We start from the raw sequence: 18452 nt of genomic DNA, 5'->3' as shown, positions 1-18452 counted from the left end.
TTCTTCTGCATTTATTTTGTTTCAATTTCATATACGATTCCATCAGAGGAGAGACCCTTGCAGTCAAGGGAACAGGTGAATTGCTCGAGCTACACGTTGATGAGCGGAGGGGCCAAGAATAGAGCTTTGATTCCGATCTCAGGTTGTTCAAGGGTGGGGCTTGAGAATAGCCCCAACTCTACATACACTCATATGTACATACACTCATATGTACATACACACATGTACACACACACATATGTACTCACATACGTACACACACACAGCTCTGTATTACTGAAATTCACTTTGAGTTTGGGAAATGAAGCTTTCATTTCTCTCTTCAGCATTTCAAATTTTGAGGAACATGTGCGTTTGTAGTTGTTTTGGTCTTACAGTTCCGTATTGGCCTTCGAGCAAACACGAGATCACTTGGGCGCCCTGGGTCAGCATCATGGCTCTTTAACGGGTATGGCATCGAGGGCCCCGGATCTTGCACACAAGCTCAGAGAGAGTTCAAAATTCTTTTACCAACAGTGGACCTGAGGGTTAAAATGATGGACCGCGCCACCTGAAGTCCAGTGGATAAAGCCTAGGTGCTTTGGAAGGGACACGGCAATCCTTCATACAGATTCTCAAATCTTTTGAGGTGCTTTGTTGATCATCAGGATCATGTTCCCAAGAAATGTATTTCCTGAGTTCGTTTTCTGTTGAAGCAAAACTGCCTTTACATTTCCTAAAATCCATAAAGATGAGGCAGTGCCGGTCAACAGAAAGATGTTGAACATAGACAGGGATTCTGACTTAGAGCATTTGGCTCTGTCCTTGGTCCATGTTGCTTTATTTCTTGTGGAATATGCAAAATTGAATGCCCTTCATACGTTTATGTTACAAATGAACTTATTCAAAAATATGATGTGAAATATAAAGCATGATGGGCATGCAACACATGCGAAATACACACATATAGGTCTGTCAGTGATCAAAGGATGAATATTTACCTATCTCCTCCCACAAAAATATACTTATATAATTTTCCATATTATATCAGCTTGAGGGATGCTCACACTATTTGACATATACATTTTGAGAAAAATAGTTTTAAAACATGACATAACTCTATTTATTTGTCTATTTATTTACTCAATAAATATTTATTGAGCATGTATCATGTCTAAAGACACCGTATTCAGCATACCAAGATAAGTTAGTCTTTATACTTTGCTCCTTTTTTCTTTTTAAAGATTTTATTTATGTATTTGACAAAGACAGACAGCCAGCAAGAGAGAGAGAACACAAGTAGGGGGAGTGGGAGAGGAAGAAGCAGGCTCATAGTGGAGGAGCCTGATGTGGGGCTCGATCCCGGAATGCCGGGATCACGCCCTGCGCCGAAGGCAGACGCTTAACGACTGCACCACCCAGGCGCCCCTATACTTTGCTTCTGATCTAGTAATGACACATAATACTTTTTTGTAGCCACACGACTTTTTTATTTATCTTGAAAATTTCAAACGTCAGAAGCAAATTTCTCAGCAAACTACAAGACAGTTTCTGATGAGTGTTCAAGCATTCTGTCTTGAATTCATATTATCAACTTGATATCTCTGCTGTGTTAAGAGATACTCATGAGACAGCTGAAAGGGATAATATTAAAATAGATTAGGTGATTGTAATTCAGTGTCTATAAAAAGCTATAATCTAAAGGCCTAGAAAGTTTATTTCTATAACTACTAAAATGTAAATGGACATTCAAATGTAGCATTCATATTTTTAGCCAAACATAGCTTTTATCACATATAAACAAACAAGTAATCCAAGATTGTCAAAGAAGTTGTTAGAAGTATAAAATGACTAATTAAAATAAGAAATACCGGTCTTATTACCCTGCAGTGGTCTGGAACTGAATTGAATGCTGTTTGATTTAGGAATTATAGCAATTCATATCTTAAGGGCTCTGGAGTCTTCATCAAACCATGGAAAATATGGTACATTAACTCTGGAGACCATACACAGAGATGCTAAGCTAAGGAACATTCTAGCCAATGGAAATTTCTAGAGGGGGAGCCATGCTTTTCTTTCTGCATTCCACATTCGATCTGCTTAGTTTTGGATAACTATTGTTCAACACCCAACATTTTAGTCAAGTTTTTTTTTTTCCTGAATTGGTCGTAAATTCTCCTATTTGAGGAAATTACCTGTTTCACAGGCATATTTCCTTGTTCCTCCACATAGGATTTTTGTGGGTCTGAAATAGGTATGGTGGCTAGAAACCTGTAAAACTTGATAACAGGGCAACCCAGCAAGCCCAACCCCACTTTTGGGAATTAGGAGTATCAAAGTACAGATTTTATTAGAAAGCAAAGGTGAGTTAGGAAAAATACTTAGTCTGAAATCAACCACAGAAGAAGTACGGGAATGTATTTCTTCTGCAAATTCAAGATTTATATTGGGGTCTTGGAAGTGATTTCTCTCTGCTAGTCCCCACTCTCGAATGTGACTTTTTAAGGTGTGATTTCAACTTTAAATGACCCATCTTGCATTGATAACGAGGTTCTGAGATTCTTTTCGTGGACTTCAATTAACACCAGATGAAATTTTGCCATGGGTATTCCACTGTAGTGGGAAGACAAGTGAAAAATGAAAACAAAGTTCAGCACGCATCGGCACAGTCAATGCTCTCAGGACACCTCCTTCCTGTTTTGCTGCTTTCCTTTCTCTGCAGCTACTCTGTTTCAGCCCCCCCCCCCTTTAAAACATATTTTATTTATTTATTGGATACAGAGAAAGAGAGAGAGAGAGAACAAGCAGGGGGAGCGGCAGGCAAAAGGAGAAGCAGACTCCCCGCTGAGCAAGGAACCCGAAGCAAGACTTGAACCCAGGACACCGGGACCATGACCTGAGCTGAAGGCAGACACTTAACCGACTGAGCCACCCAGGCGCCCCTCTGTCTCCCTTTTACATGCCTCTTTGTCTCCTTCCCTGCTTTCTTTCCTTCCTTCTTTTGTACTGACATTATTGAATATTTCATTTGTAATATTCTTTTATTAATTTTTAATTTAAATTCAATTAAGTTAACATATAGTGTATTATTAGTTTCAGGGGTAGAGTTCGTGATTCATCAGTTGCATATAACACCCAATGTTCTTTACATCACATGGCCTCCTTAATGCCCATCACCCAGTTACTCCAACCCTCTACCCACCTCCCCTCCAGCAACCTTCAGTTTGTTTCCTAGAGTTAGGTAGTCTCTTATGGTTTGCCTCCCTCTCTGTTTTTATCTTATTTTATCTTTCCTTCCCTTCCCCTATGTTCATGTGTTTTGTTTCTTAAATTCCATACATGAGTGAAATCATATGGTATTTGTCTTCCTCTGACTGACTTATTTTGCTTAGCATAATACCCTCTAGGTCCATCCATGTCATTGCAAATGGCAAGATTTCATTCTTTTTAATGGCTGAGTAATCTTTTTTTACCTTAAGAGATGGTCATTCTGCCTCTTCTTTCTGAAATCAGAATTTTGACTTTTTTGGTTAAATTGATCTCTTTAAAAATACATCATTACCTATAAGAAGTTCTCTCATGGGCTAAAAATCTAGGCTTGTGTTGCCCGTGTATACCTTCAATTTCAAGAATTTGACATATCTATAGCTATAGAATTAGTGAGCAATAACAGATATCAATCTTGGAAAATAGAGGAAAACAGAATAATCTATGAGAAAGAAATTTAAAATCCATTTGAAAGCTAATTCCTGTAAGAAATGTTTCTTTACTTGTATTTGCCTTGACATTTGTTTATCAAGTTAATACAATTTATCTAATATTTACTAAGTGCCAACTACGTGATATATGATGAAAAGAAAAAACATGTATCCACATGAAATTCTTCGGTATACCCTTCCAGGAAATGGTATATGTCTTAGCACCGACATTAACCTAGTGTCACTGAAAAATATTAAACTTGAGGGGCGCCTGGGTGGCTCATTTGGTTAAGTAACCCACTCTTGGTTTCAGCTCAAGTCATGATCTTAGGGTGGTGGGATCAAGCCCCCCATGGGGCTCCACGTTCAGCCGGGAGTCTGCTGGAGATTCTCCCTCTGCCCCTCCCCCTTCCCTCCCCCAGTGTGCACATGTGCTTGTTCTCTCTCAAATAAATACACTTTTTTTTAAAAAAAAAGAAAAACAGTAAATTTGAGTTGTAGAATTGCTCTTTTTTAGAGAGAGAGTGCTACTGTGTTTTTTATAGGGTCTGGTATCTCGTGTCACTCCAAGGAGCATATGAACGAAGGCGCTGAGACACCACACTGAGTTGAAAGGCCATAGTTCAATGTCTTAGTCTTTCCTCTCTATCGTTAACCATATCACACAATTTGCTGGCCAGACACATGGTCCGCCTATTACTGAATAAAGCCAGGCCCAGAGTCAATGTATCTTGAGTAGAGAGATAGCGGACCTCATTTGGTTAGCAGTACTCTGTGATCTTATCCATACTGAGGATTCTTGGGTATTTTCCCTGTGATTTAACATTTGCCAGGTAAGTACATTTAAAAAAGATCATTTCACTTCTTCCTCAAATTTTTTCTTAATTGATTCACAGGCCAAGTTTTATATTTTTCATTCTTGTATTATTTTAAAAGTATCTACATATGTTAAAATTTCCCTTACATCCAGGATTCAGTTAGGAGTCAAAGATAGACAGATGTATGTGGACAAGAATGAAACCGTGAAAACATTCAAGCTGTAGCATTCACCCTCCTGTAGTCTGTATCCTGCCTGGTCTGTATCCCTCAGCAGCTGGGCAACACTGGGCAAGTTACTGACCCTCTCTGTGCTTCTGTAAGATGAGGTTGGTAACAGAGCTCATTCACAGGGTTGTGAGGATTAATACATGGGAAGCATTTAAAGCAATTCCTGGGACACAAGAAGTGCTCAATAAATGCTGATTATTGTTACTGTTACCATTATTATATTAAAAGGTATAGATAAATTTCAATCTTAATGAGTATAGTCAAATTCAGTCTCACAGGGACACTTTCTTTTGAGTAAAGAGAATGTATTGCCTATGGGGAAAATAACACAGACTGAATTAATCATTACCAACAGCAATGATATCTAAATACAGACACTTAGCAGACAACAACAGATGGAGGGCAATAGTTCTGTCATGATTCGCCTATTTTGGTGGTAATTTTTCTCACTGTGCAGTTACTTCATGGCACTGTGAGGTCCTGCATCTTGGAAGAATCCTTTCTGTCCTTATTTGCAGCATCTTATCCCCTTTCACCAGACTTGCAACTTCTTTGGGGTCTAGGGTGGTCTTCTCCTCACTTCCCCCTCCCTCTTGCAGACCGTCTGAAGCACACCTGGGGCGTGCACCTGTGGCCCCCCACGTTCTGCATGGAGATTGGGGTCCAGGCAGGACTGCACTGTGGGGCAGAGCTTGGAGACATGGAGCTGCGGGTGCGCTGCGAAAGGAAACAGGTGCGAAGAGCATCTGACCTGCTTCTGATTGCCATCCATGGTTAGGGACTAGTTCTTACTCCTAAACTAGTATTGAACCATTGAGACAAAGGATTGAGACGAACCATGCGGAAAATGGGGACTGAACAAGTATCCGATCCCACTTTTCTGAATTCTAACTCAGGGATTTCTGCATCAGCTCTCCAGCCCGTGGGAGTGGGCTGGAATGTCGTTTGTGCCTTCTCTCAAAATTGCTTAGTGGCAAACACCAGGTACCTATGGCAACCAGAGAGAAACGAAGGAGTCTGGAGGATGGCGTATGGCCTCAAATCCCACGTGAAGCCTTGCTTGTCCCTCCAGAACCACTCAGTTAAATCTCAACCCTAACATTAGCTGTGTCTCTATTTGCCTTTATGAGATTGGTACCTTGGTAAAGGGAATACTGTTTCGTTCTTTATTTGATGAATTTCCTAAATGCAAGAATTTTATCTCTTGACAATGCTTACATTCTATATCCAAACAGCTTTACAAATATGCACAATTTTCAACTATGTAGTAAACACACTATTAAATATCATATTTTAATGGACTCTATAGACCTCAAGAGATATGTTATCTTAGAGTGTTAACTGAAGACCGCAGCAAAGTGTCTATGGAACCAATGCTCACAGTGTCTGTTGTTCTTGTCCTAAAGTGTAGAGAACCATGTTCGAAACCTCATTTATGCTCAATGTGATTCGATGCAATGACATCAATGTCATGAGGACAATGATTCAAATTCTTCCCACCACAGGGACAGGGGAAACCGCTGCTAAGATGAATTTGGAAAGAGAACGCCAAGGCCACACGAACTTTCCAAAGCCCGTGTCTGAAGATTGAAAGCTGATCTGTCCCTGTAAATCAACTGCGTGTTGAAGTATACAGATCTCCAACTGGTGAACACATGTCCAGAGTTGTTCATATGCATTTTCTAAAAAAAAACCCCAAAACCAAAAAAAAAAAAAAAAAAAAAACCAAAACAAAAAACAAAACCCCAAAGTGCTGTGAAAGCTTGGGTGCCCAAAGCAAAAGATAACAACCTATCCAAAAATCAGACCCTTAGACCACATCCTTGTTGAGAGAATGGAACTGCCACATGTGGAGCCATAAATGGTGTGCTGGAAAAGCTGATTAAAATGATAGTAACAGAGCCTTGTATTTTTCAAGATACCCGTCCTCTCTAAACTGAACAGTTGAGTCAGTGCCTGGATGAAACTAGGCTCAGTGACAATTCTATCAAGATTGGAAAGGAAGAGAGCACTAGATGGTAACTGGTAATGAATGAGCTAAAACCTGAATGGGAACACGTGAGCACAGAAGTACATTTGAACGATTTTGAGCTTTTCGGAAAGGAAATCCATTGCGATAAAAAGTCAGGCTCTTCGACCAGCAGCAAGAATTCCTCTCAGTTTTTGGTGTGCAAATGCAATCATGTCATATCAAATTATCCAACTGGTAAATAAAAGCAAATTCCTTTGAAGTTGCTTATTATTTAAGTGGCCCAAACTAAGGGCAGTCGCCTCAGCCTGAGCTTGGTGGTTCCCAGTGACAATGGAGCCTTCAACAGAGCTGTTCTGCTTGCAGGTGTCTGGGTGCCAGCTGGCTCAAGGGGAGCGGAGGCTTCAGTCACTCGCCTTCACGAATGGCTCGGACTCTTCCTCCTTCAACACGATACCCCTTACCGTTAGAGCTTCTTCGAAAAATCTCACCCACAAGCCCAGAGGTAGCCAAGTTCAGATAGTTCCCTTAGTCTCTCGATGTTCCTCCATCTAATAAGTGGTTGGCCTTGAACCCGGGTTTTTGTCTACGACTTCAGCCTCAAAACAGAAAGAGTGCAAAGCTATCTGCGGGTCCTTGCTGTGGAAACCCTTTACTCTCCTTCCTGCTTTGTACTGTACAGGGAAGCCGCCAAAAATGTGCTTTTTGTTTATTGGTAATGGATCTTGTTGGAATTACATTACTTAAGAATGTGTCTATTGCAATTAAAAGAGGTAAAATGTTTATATTAACATTTTGAAGTTTGGGTACTCTTGGAGCGTCAGTTTACAAGAGTATAAATAGGCGATAATGAGCATGATGAAGTATTCCATAGTAAAACTGTAGCTTCCTAGGAAAATGCGAGTGTGGTTAGTCTCCCCAGTACCAGCTGCAGGACAATGTAAGATATTACTGTTAGGAGTGAGTTTCTGTATGCCTTAAATAGTAGGTGAAGAAAATTGCTCCATGAAACTTTCCCGCTTGAAATCTCCGCGAACGCACCGACTACAGGTTGCCTAGGATCTGATTGTGAAGAAACCAACTTGGAAATGGTTGTGGGAAAATAAAACGAAGTATTTGGATTTAAATTCTTTGCCAGAAATTTTGATTAAAATCATACTGGTTAGGAGAGGAACATTCTGGATCCAATAATGCATTCCGTTCTGTGTCCTGGGGGCCCCTCTTGATGTACTGTTGTTTGTGCATATGTTGACTTAGGGCTCTGTGTCCACAGCACTTGCTTCTCTTTATTGCCAGTGACCTGGTCATCCCCTAAAACTCTACAGGGACCTGTCCCTTCCACCTCTTACTTATTTTCATTCCACTTGTCTTATTGTCAAGTGGCATGTCTTACTGTTCCCTGCCTGGAACCCCTTGGTCTGTTTTCTGGGATCTCTTTGTGGGCAGAGCCTATATACTGGAAACACAATTTGCATCTCTTCTTTCAAATTCTTAACATGACTGGGCCCTGTCTTTCTCCAGAGACACTTAATTTCCCACTCCTCCTGCGGAGGTCACACCTTCCGCACCCAAGAGCACAGGGGCCAAGCTGAAAGAAAGCTATCAAACTTCTCGCTCCCCAGGGAATACTTCCAAATCAATTCAATAAATCTTTGTAGTGTGCTTATGATATTCCACATACTGGGTGCCACGGGCTGGGGTGGGCAGGGAGAGTAGATCCAGAAATACAAGTAAGAAAGTTCCAGCCATTGACAAGGGTTGGTGGAGGAAAGCTATGTGCACACAAATCACTGTGTAAGACAGAATGCAGGGGGTGCCTGGGCGGCTGAGGCAGGTAAGTGTCGGACTCTTGATTTTGGCTCGGGTCATGATCAGGGTCGTGAGATCGATCCCTGCGTCTGGCTCCGCGCTGGGCATGGAGACTGCTTAAGACTCTTTCCCTCATTCTCTCTCTGTCTTAAAAAAAAGATAGAATGCAGAATAGAAAGGAGATATGAAGTGCTCCTGATTTTGTGTGTACAGGAAGGGCCGGGGGGCAGGGGGCACAGTGAGGGGTGGGCCAGTCTGGTGGATGGGGATTACAGAAACGACCTGCACAGCGCATATGATCTCAGGCTGAGCCATCAAAAGATTTTCCAAATATCTCATTTTCTGAGGAAATTCAGAAACTACATAGAAGCGTAAGGAAGAAAAATATCGCTCATATCTTTCCTGCCTAGAGGGAAACTACTGCTGATATTTGCAGGCGTTTCCTGCTCATGTCTTCGCTACGAATTTTAGAAAAAACAATTAACATCATATAAATGTTCTGAATTATTTTTATAAAACTTTGTAAAAACACCCTTGTATTTGTTTTAAAAATTCCATCGATATAATTTTAATAATATAATTAAATTTATATTATTAATTATAATCGATACAATTAAAAGTATATCGATTAATAATTATACTACTAATTGATACAATTGATAGTATAATTTTAATATATAATATCCCCAATTAGCACACGCTTTTCCCTTTCTGTAGGATGACCTATTGCTGTGGTTCTAGCAGTCAGTGCAAATATTGTAAAAAGGGATTGCACATTGTCCATATGAAACCTTTGTTTCCATAAGACATCACAATTAAACCCCACTTTCATCCTTTTCATTATTAGAAATTCATGCCACTTGATTAAAACTCAAGGCAGCTCAGGGCCCCCGATGCTTCCTGGACCACAGCCAGCTTCCTGGAGGATGCCAGAAATTGCGGGTACCCGTCCTCTCCCTCTCCCTGGCATTCCCAGCGTGACTATTCCCCGTGAGCCACGCAGAGGCTGTTCCACACACTTCTCTCGGAGGTGTCAGAGCTGCAATCCTCATTGGCCACCACGCTCCCTGCCCAGCACAGGCTCTTCCTCTTGGAGGGCTCTGGAGGGGCCCCTCCTGGACACGCTCTGCCCCTCCACTTGCCATGGTACTTGTGGCCGCAAACACGCTGTTGCCTGGAGGATGCTCTGATGAAGGAACCTATCAATCTTCAGCACGCTCTGCATCTCTCAGTGCAAGAGACCTGCGCTCGCACAACCCCGCTCCCTCTCCTCAGATTTCCAGGCTCAGGAACCTGAAATCAAGGGAACTCACTGGAGCAGCAGCTTATGGCTCCTGCTGGTGGCTTGTCACTGCTGAGCTGGAGCTCCTGGGGACAGTGGTCTGATCTCAGGTACCCAGACTCAGCATAGCCTTCTTTCTCCCTGTTCACTTATCCTTTGTCATCTTTATTACTAGAGATGAGATTTCATCCTTATTTACTTCAAATTGGCTCCGACCACGGCAATTATTCCAGACCTTTCACTCTCCTTAATTCCTATTTTCACCTCTGCCCAACTCACTCAGAGCAGTTTACTTTACCTTCTATTAAGAAGGTGAAAACACCTAGAAAAATCGCGTTTTATATTTTTACTCACCTTTTAACACAGCCCTGGATCAGTGCTTCTTTCCTGCTTCAGAAAACGCCCCAAGAGAAGTGCCAAAATGTGTAAAAGAAAAAACGAGTGGTTCATTTTCAAAATCGAAATAATGAATGAATTGGTAAAAAACCAAACCAAAACGAAAAGTTGCCTTCTGCTTTTGACAAATGAGAAATACCCAATTCGTTTCAGCAAGAATACGTTGAATTTCAATCATTATGGCAATTCCTCTCATTTTGCAGACTACTGAAAACCTTATAGAATCTGGTTGCCAATGTGAAATACGAATTGTGAAAATTTGGAAAACTACAAAAATAATGTGAAGGAAAAAAAAAACCCATGGAAACACAGTGGACAGTGTTAAGCAGGACCAAGATTGTCTGGGATTTAACACTGGCTACTTACTAGCGGAATGATTTCAGGCAATTGAATCTCTTCGCCCTGGTTGCGTCACTGCTATAATAGGGATCAAAACAGGATATATTCTGTGAATTATTTTGGCGACTAAATAAAATAACTCATTAAAAGTTTAATCACAGTCCTTGGCATTTAGGAAACCTCAGTCGATGTAGATTTTATCCTTTCTTCCAATGTGTGTGTGCATATATATACATATGCATATTACGTATCACACATGTACAAGTATTTGTGAAACTGGGGTCACATTGCATTTAACGTGCGATGGCCTCCTTTTTAACTTGACATTATCTTGTCAGCATTTCCCTGAGTTATTTTGCATTCTTTGAACACATGGTTTCTAATGGCTGACTAGCATTCTGTTCTATGGATTTACTATAATTTTGCTTAACTAAATCTCTATTGTTGGTTAATTAGGCAGCGGCAATTTTTTGCTATTATAAATAGCATTGCAGTGAACATCCTTGTACATAATCCTTTGTTTGTTTCTCTGATAATTTCCTTGGGATCAATTCCAAGAAGTGTAATTATCAGGTCAAAGGACCAGAACATTTGTAAGAATCTTGATCCGTATGGCCAATCTGCTCTCCAGGAAGTTTGCCCGAGTTCGTATTCTCTGTAGCAATATGTAGGAGTTTTTATTTCAGTCACACCTTGACTAACGATGGGTAATGCACAATATCTGTTTTGGAGACCGCTGGCCTCTTTAGTAAACAGGAAACCCCAGAGCGCTATTCACCTGTCAGCTTCCGTCATAGGAGTGAGTCTCTGGTGATGTTAGGAGAACAGACCTTTAGGGCGGTGACTTTCAGGCAATGCCTCCCTGAGTGCTAAAGTGAACTTCTAAGAGTTTAAGATACAAATATAAAAAATTAAATGCAATTTAATTAAAAATGATCAACCGTTCGTTAATCTATTACCAATTATTTGCAGATGAACATTACGCTTATTTTTAAATGCCTATGAAACTAATGTTATTTATTTGAGAATTAATCTGTAGTATTTGACCCCAGCAGCTTTACTGTCCCTGTAACTTGTGGGATGACAGCGTGTCCCCAGGAACGGAAAGCGAGCCGTGTGGCTTCTCCCACAGCAAGATCAAGTCTGGGTACACGCCACTGGGTATGCCTAAGGGCTTGCTCTTGACATTTAAAGACGGATCAAAGGGAAGTCTTTTTTATTCATAATACACTGCTTCCCGAGGGATCAGTGAGGAAGCGAGCTGGTGATGGGATTAGGTGGGGCTAAGTCAGTTCAGCAAAGCGGACCCCATCAGAAAATGCTGGAGTTATTACTCAAAAGTTCTGAGTCCCTTGTCTCGCTCTCTCTGTAACTAGTAAGGTCAATACAATAAGTTACATCCACTATGTGAACATGAAGTGTGTGTGTGTGTGTGTGTGTGTGTGTGTGTGTGTGGTGTTTAAGCTGTGGATTTCATTTCTTGTTTGGAGGAACATGCACCCACTGTTTAGACAGGAGGGGACGGATACTTGCCTCGGGGAGGTGGGGGTTGTAGTGTGTGTTGCGTCCTGGCCTGTGTACTGAGTTGGGCAAAAGAGAAAGTCTTGCATTTTGCCTGGGAGAGTGGTAGCAATCACCACATTTGCCTGAACAAACGAGGAGAAGCAGTTTCTCTGTGCTATGGGGAGCTGATTGGAGCAAAGCATGCTCAGGGGGGAGAGCGGGTAGGGAGTGGGAAGTGGGTGTGAGTGAGTACTGCCAGCCTTCGAGTTGGGTCAGGCAGTGGAGGAAAGGCTGGGACAGAAAGCAGACCATTCAGGACGGTGAAAATCCAGGAGACAACTCATAGCCGAGATGCTGAGAAAAAGGCAGAGCTTATGTAAATAGAGCTCAGTAATAGACCGGCTTCACTAAAATGGTGGTTTTTCAATTGGATTTAACTGGTTTTCTTCTTTACTTGCTTAACTTGTTTATCATGTTGTTTTGGTCACAGGTTTGAGTTTGTTTAGTATACATCTTTTTATTAGAAATATTTTAAGGGGGGTCGCTTGGGTGGCTCAGTCGTGAAGCGTCTGCCTTCGGCTCAGCTCACGATCCCAGGCTCAGCTCATGATCCCAGGGTCCTGGGATCGAGCCCCACATCCTGCTCCCTGTTCCTTGCCTCCCTGTCCTCGGGGAGTCTGCTTCTCCCTCTCCCTCTGCCGCTCCCCCTGCTTGTGTTTGCTCCCTCTTTCTCTCTCTGTCAAATAAATAAACCCTTAAAAAATATATTTTTTTTAATTTTAAAAGGGCCCCAGTTAGATACTGTCTGTTATTGCAATAGGGATTAATTTTAATTTAGATGCTTTGGTGATAGTGTGCGGCACGTGTAGGGCGTAATAACGGGTGTTTTCCACATCACACTGTCATCACCGAGGTGTAAGGAGTGACTAGATTAACACTGTAATTTCTCCAAGTCTTTGGTAGCTTTGTTCAGCAAATCCCCCGGATGCGCTACTTTGCCAAACACACGCTTTGATTTTGTTCGAGACCGAGTCTTGACTCCCCAGGGGCGTGGGACAGCGGTCTCTGCGAGCACAGGGTGTCCCACTAGGCGGATGAGAAGTCAGCGTTGAGAGGGCTCTGTAGCGAAGATTCCAGTGAGTCAGTCCAAGTTGGGACTTAGGACTCTGATTTCCTCTCTCAGCCTTGAATTTGTGCTTTTGGCACACGAATCCTTCTTGATTCTTATCTTAGTCTGTAAATAGCACAGAAATTGCACATGGAAAAATGGAACAAATCATACTTTCTTTCAAAGGGCAAATTAAACATTCCATAGAATAAGGGAAGAGTTGTTAGCAGGGGGAAAAAAAGGCACCCTTGCTAAGGCCAGTGTGAAAAAAGAGCGGAGTCAATTGGACTCAAACTCAACCTTAAAGAAAGTTTTGAGTATTTGCACTTTTTTCTTTAACCACCCTCTTAGCCTTCCTGCCAAATATCAAATCCTGAGTTTTCCGAAGGTTTGAAAATATTCCCATTAATTTTTTTTTCTCTCATAGCCCTGTATTTACCAGGGCTTAAAATGGAAATACTGAAACCCAGTAATAAAGGGCACTATGGTATTCCTGGTCTGTCTGAGGCCAGGCACTCCTGGCAAGGCTCTTAGGGAGTCCCGTTCCTACCAGGCTCCAGGGGAGTTTTCAGTTAGAGACGGTTTTGAAAATTCGGGTTAATTTAGAATAAGCAGTTTACTTCAAGAAACGGAGTGAGCTATTTCTTTGACTGAAGAAAAAAGAAAAACGATAAATTTGTAGATGAAACTCAGAAACTATCTTCCTGAAAGGGGAGAGGAGACGAACGAAGCTTCCTCTGTGAGAATGACCTTGGAATTGCAGGCTCTTCTCATTGTTCAGGAGATCCTGGCTACGTCAACTATCATTTGGTCAGGGTTCAGGAACACACACGGATTGCTGCTCACCGGTGCGATCTGAGAGTGTCGCCTTTCTTCTTCAGTCCAGGGTGCCTTCCGGAAGCGTCTGTTTAACTTCCGGGGGTGTTCTGACTCAGTGTGCACACCCGGCACCCGGCCCAGCCCATAGTCCACAGCAAACGCCTGGGTGACTCCACAGACGGGAACGAGGGAGATAAGAGTGTGCTTGGAAAGAGAACACCTGGCTCTAGGTCCTTCTGAAGAAGCTCCGATGCAGGGAGGCCGGGTCTCGACCACGTGTGCTCGGCTGGTCCGCAGTCCAGTTAGGCCCAGGGTCCAGACGCGGCCCTCCGTTCTGAATCCGTTCACCAACCCGGCCAGCTCAAGCCTTTCCCAAAGACTGCTCATCTCATCCCAGCCTCTAATTTTAAAGCCAGCCCCTCTGCTGGTCCCCTTTCTCATTTATAACAACTGTACCACTCCAGGTCCCGCCCTGATCTGCACACCCTCCCCACATCTCTTAGCTTAGAGCAGACACTTCTGCTGCTTCCTCACGCTGTGCCTGTAAGCGGAGTATCCTCACCCATCTGTCCTCTCTTTCTCCAGGAGGGGCAGCTCTATTCTTTTCTGGGGGAGATACCCTCCGCCAGGGTGTCAGGCCCATCTTCTCCCACCTTGCGAGGGTGTAGGCCCTCTCTCTCTCTCTCTCTCTCTCATCTCACTGGGCCCCGAGCCATTCTCTGGATAGGGTGTACCCCTGCCCGTGGCCAGGGTGCTCGAACCTCCCCTCCTCTGCACGGAGAACCTGTCTAGAACTTCCTTCCCTTTTTGCTTCCTTATTATTGCTCTCGGACATTTGCTCTTAATATGCCAATTAGGACATTAAGAAAAAGTTCATTTCAGAAAATATGGGAAAATAAATCATGCAATAAAACAAAAATTGCCAGAGTTCTATATATCCTTTTGGCTAGTTTCATTTTTTTCTCGGTATTTTAAAAACAACTTCATAATCCCATAGAATAAAAAAAGCCCAAGTGTATATACTATTTATTTGATTTAAAAACACGTGTGCTATTTGAATATATGAAAAATGTAGAAAAGTCCGGAGGGGGAAAATGTCCTAGAATTTCACCCTGCATTTCAGTGTACTTAGAATCCTTTTATTCCATGCATTTATAAAGAGCCTACTGTATGCACAAATTTTTGAGAATCACCTGGCGAGGGAAGACTCACAGGCTCACAGGGGGTTGAACAACAGATTACAGTTCTCCCGGGTGCCTCGGTACTCTTTACCAATTAAAAGAAAAAAAAAATCCCACGTGGTTTAGATCATTCTTGTAAAGATGCCATAAATCATGACTCAAGTTTTGGGCAATAAAAATGCTCACTCTATTCTTTTATTTACAGATATCATGGAAGAAAAAAATGCTTTTTTAATTTAATAGTTCTGGCGTCTCAATTGTGGGATAAGCTGAGCTGGAATGGAGCTTGATCCTTTATTAGAGTGAGAGGCGGCATCGGTCAGTGGCTAACCAAACATGCCCCTGGCTTTACAGCCCAGCTCTGCGACTTATTAGCTGTAACTTATTAGTTGGTGATAGTATGAATTCTTATCTCGTCTGTCTCCATAGTCGTCTTGCGAGAAGCTGAGTGAATCAATGTTAACAGCCACTGCTGGCCAAAAACCTGGTGGTGTTTCCTCTTCCAGAATTCTCTCCGGCATCCCAGATCTGCACCCCACTGCCGTAAAATTCATTTCTTTTTTGTGCTTTAATAGAATAGTACTCAAGTTCTATTATAATACTTATTTCAATGCATATTCTAGTCATTTAAGTGTCTGTCACCTCTCCTCTATTTGCCATTACTGTGAGCATGTGAGCTTATTAAATATGAGGACTTTTTTTTTTTTTTTTTTTTTTAATCTTGGTGTTATCAGAACGCTGTCTGGACCTACTCCCTGTCAAATGTATAAACCCTCCACTCCCGGCCTTGATTTTCAAAGAGAAATGCATGGCTTCCTATTTATTCCTTCTGCATTTCACTTTTTGGGCCTCAGCTTCTCAGGGGTGTTTATTGTGACTTTGTGGGAAGATAGAGCCAGAAAAAAGCCAAAACAAAACAAGACAAAACTCCACATCAATAGAGTGCAGTGACACAGTTTGCTTAGACGATAATTACCCGCGTAAGCCAATGACATGCAGTGGAATCTACAAAGATAATAACAATGAGGACGCTACTTACTGTAATTTGTTCCTATTTTCCAAATGAGCCAACGGAGGCTCAGAAAGGCTTCACGATGAAGGACAGCACAGAGAGTTAATGACGGGACTAAGCCTACGACACGTTATGCGGTGGAAATAAATGAGTTTTTTTTTTTTGGTAAAGATTTTATTTATTCATTCGACAGAGATAGAGACAGCCAGCGAGAGAGGGAACACAAGCAGGGGGAGTGGGAGAGGAAGAAGCAGGCTTATAGCGGAGGAGCCTGATGTGGGGCTCGATCCCATAACGCCGGGATCACACCCTGAGCCGAAGGCAGATGCTTAACCTCTGTGCCACCCAGGCGCCACAATAAATGAGTTTCTTGAGATCCAGTGATGAGTAGAAAATGTTAGGTGAGGAAACCTTCCAGCCTTGAAGGAGACTGAGACACCTGAGTGTGTATGGCACAGAGCTGTGTGTTTTTTTTTTCTTTTTTACAGATTTATTTATTTATTTTGAGAGAGTTGGTGGGGAGGGGCAGAGGGAGAGGGAGAGAAAGTCTCCGGTGGACTCCACGCTGAGCAGGGATCCTGACACGGGGCTCCATGCCACGATCCTGCTGAGATCACGACCTGCGCTGAAATCAAGAGTCTGAGCCACCCAGGAGCCCCCAGAGCTGTTTCTCTTACGTAGCTTGAAATTCCTTCTCCCCCCGACCTCAGCAATCGGCTCATGTATCTGAACAGCCTATGACTTTACTGTTTCTGAAATCCCTATGGCCATCCTTGTTCACCTCCAAATTCAGAGGTTCTAGAATGTAGCTGAAGGAGTAACAGAGGTGATAAAGGCGGTCAGCAGAGAAATCCAGTTGCTCATGGGTACTGTGGTCTGAGTTCAAGCAATTCGTAATTTAGTTAACATACGTTGGCGCAGAAGCATGAAACATTGGTTAAACGCTCTTTGCAAGATCTGAATATAATTGTTCACAAATGTAATCACTTTAAGTTGTTTATTTTGAAGGTATTTAGTGTAGTTGACATGATAGAAACTTTTGACTTTTCAAGGAGAGGGAATATGGAAAAAAAAAGGTTTCCAACCTTAAGGATGCAAAAATACACATGATTGGAGAATTTTCGAAGACAACGAAAGGAATGTAAAGAACTTTCAAACTTGCAGATGAAAAAACCTTTGAGGTCAGTGTCAGAACTGGGCACATGGTGGGTTTTGCCAGGCATACGTGAGCCACAGTGCGTCATAAAATTTCTGCAAACTTTGAAGGCTTTTGCGTCCTTAAGGCAGTTTCCCAGTGCTATCACTTAATAAAATGCATGCCATAGCAAACATTTGGTAAATATTTACTGCCATTATTGAATTGTGCTTACCTCGAGTTTTTTTTTTTTTTTTCCCACTTCTGAAAAAGCATGATATAGATTGCTGTGGAAGATGGCGGCCACGCAGATGTCAAAATGTGAATTTTGGATGTCTGCAGGTTGTGAATAAAATTTTGATCTTGAATGGGAACTTCACATTGCAACCTTACATGGTTGGAGAAATTTTGCAATAGCAACAATTTCACATTTGCATAAACAGCTTTATTATGGCTGGAATAATATATAGGAAGAACACAAATTACTCTGACCAGAGTGAAACCTATAAAGCAATCACATTTGAATGAGGATTTTACTTAAAATCATAGACTCATCAACTTCGAAGTGCTTTTATCTTTCACAAGAGACAAATTTAGCCTGTTATGAATAAAACCCCTTAATATCGGCATTTGCTGGCTGACATTTGTGTATTGCCTCAATGGAACTTTAAAATAAGACCACCCGTTGGGGCGCCTGGGTAGCACAGTCCTTAAGCGTCTGCCTTCGGCTCAGGGCATGATCCCGGCGTTCCAGGATCGAGCCCCACATCAGGCTCCTCCGCTATGAGCCTGCTTCTTCCTCTGCCACTCCCCTGCTGTGTTCCCTCTCTGGCTGGCTGTCTCTCTGTCATATAAATAAATAAAATCTTTAAAAAAAAAAAAAAAGACCACCCATACCAGAAAAGTAAAAAAGAGGCAAAGAACCAAAACATTTGATGAGAAAATTCTATTTTTCGCTCTAAATAGTAAAATAATTGAGTCTGACGTGTTTATTTTAATTGAACTTTAAGCCTATAATCCCTTTCAATTCTTGATCTCACTCTGAGGGTATGGAGGGTACAGAAACACAATCTTTTGAAATTTATCCTTCTCTTACCTTCTGTTGGTGTTGGCACCATCTTTCGCTCTTGGTTGGTGGAGGCACAGTTTTGGTGGTGCAATTTTACAAGTATTTT

This window comes from Ursus maritimus, unplaced genomic scaffold (genome assembly GCF_017311325.1).
Source record: "Ursus maritimus isolate PB19 unplaced genomic scaffold, ASM1731132v1 scaffold_6, whole genome shotgun sequence".
NCBI classification, from domain to species: domain Eukaryota; kingdom Metazoa; phylum Chordata; class Mammalia; order Carnivora; family Ursidae; genus Ursus; species Ursus maritimus.
Note: the sequence above shows the minus strand (reverse complement) of the source record.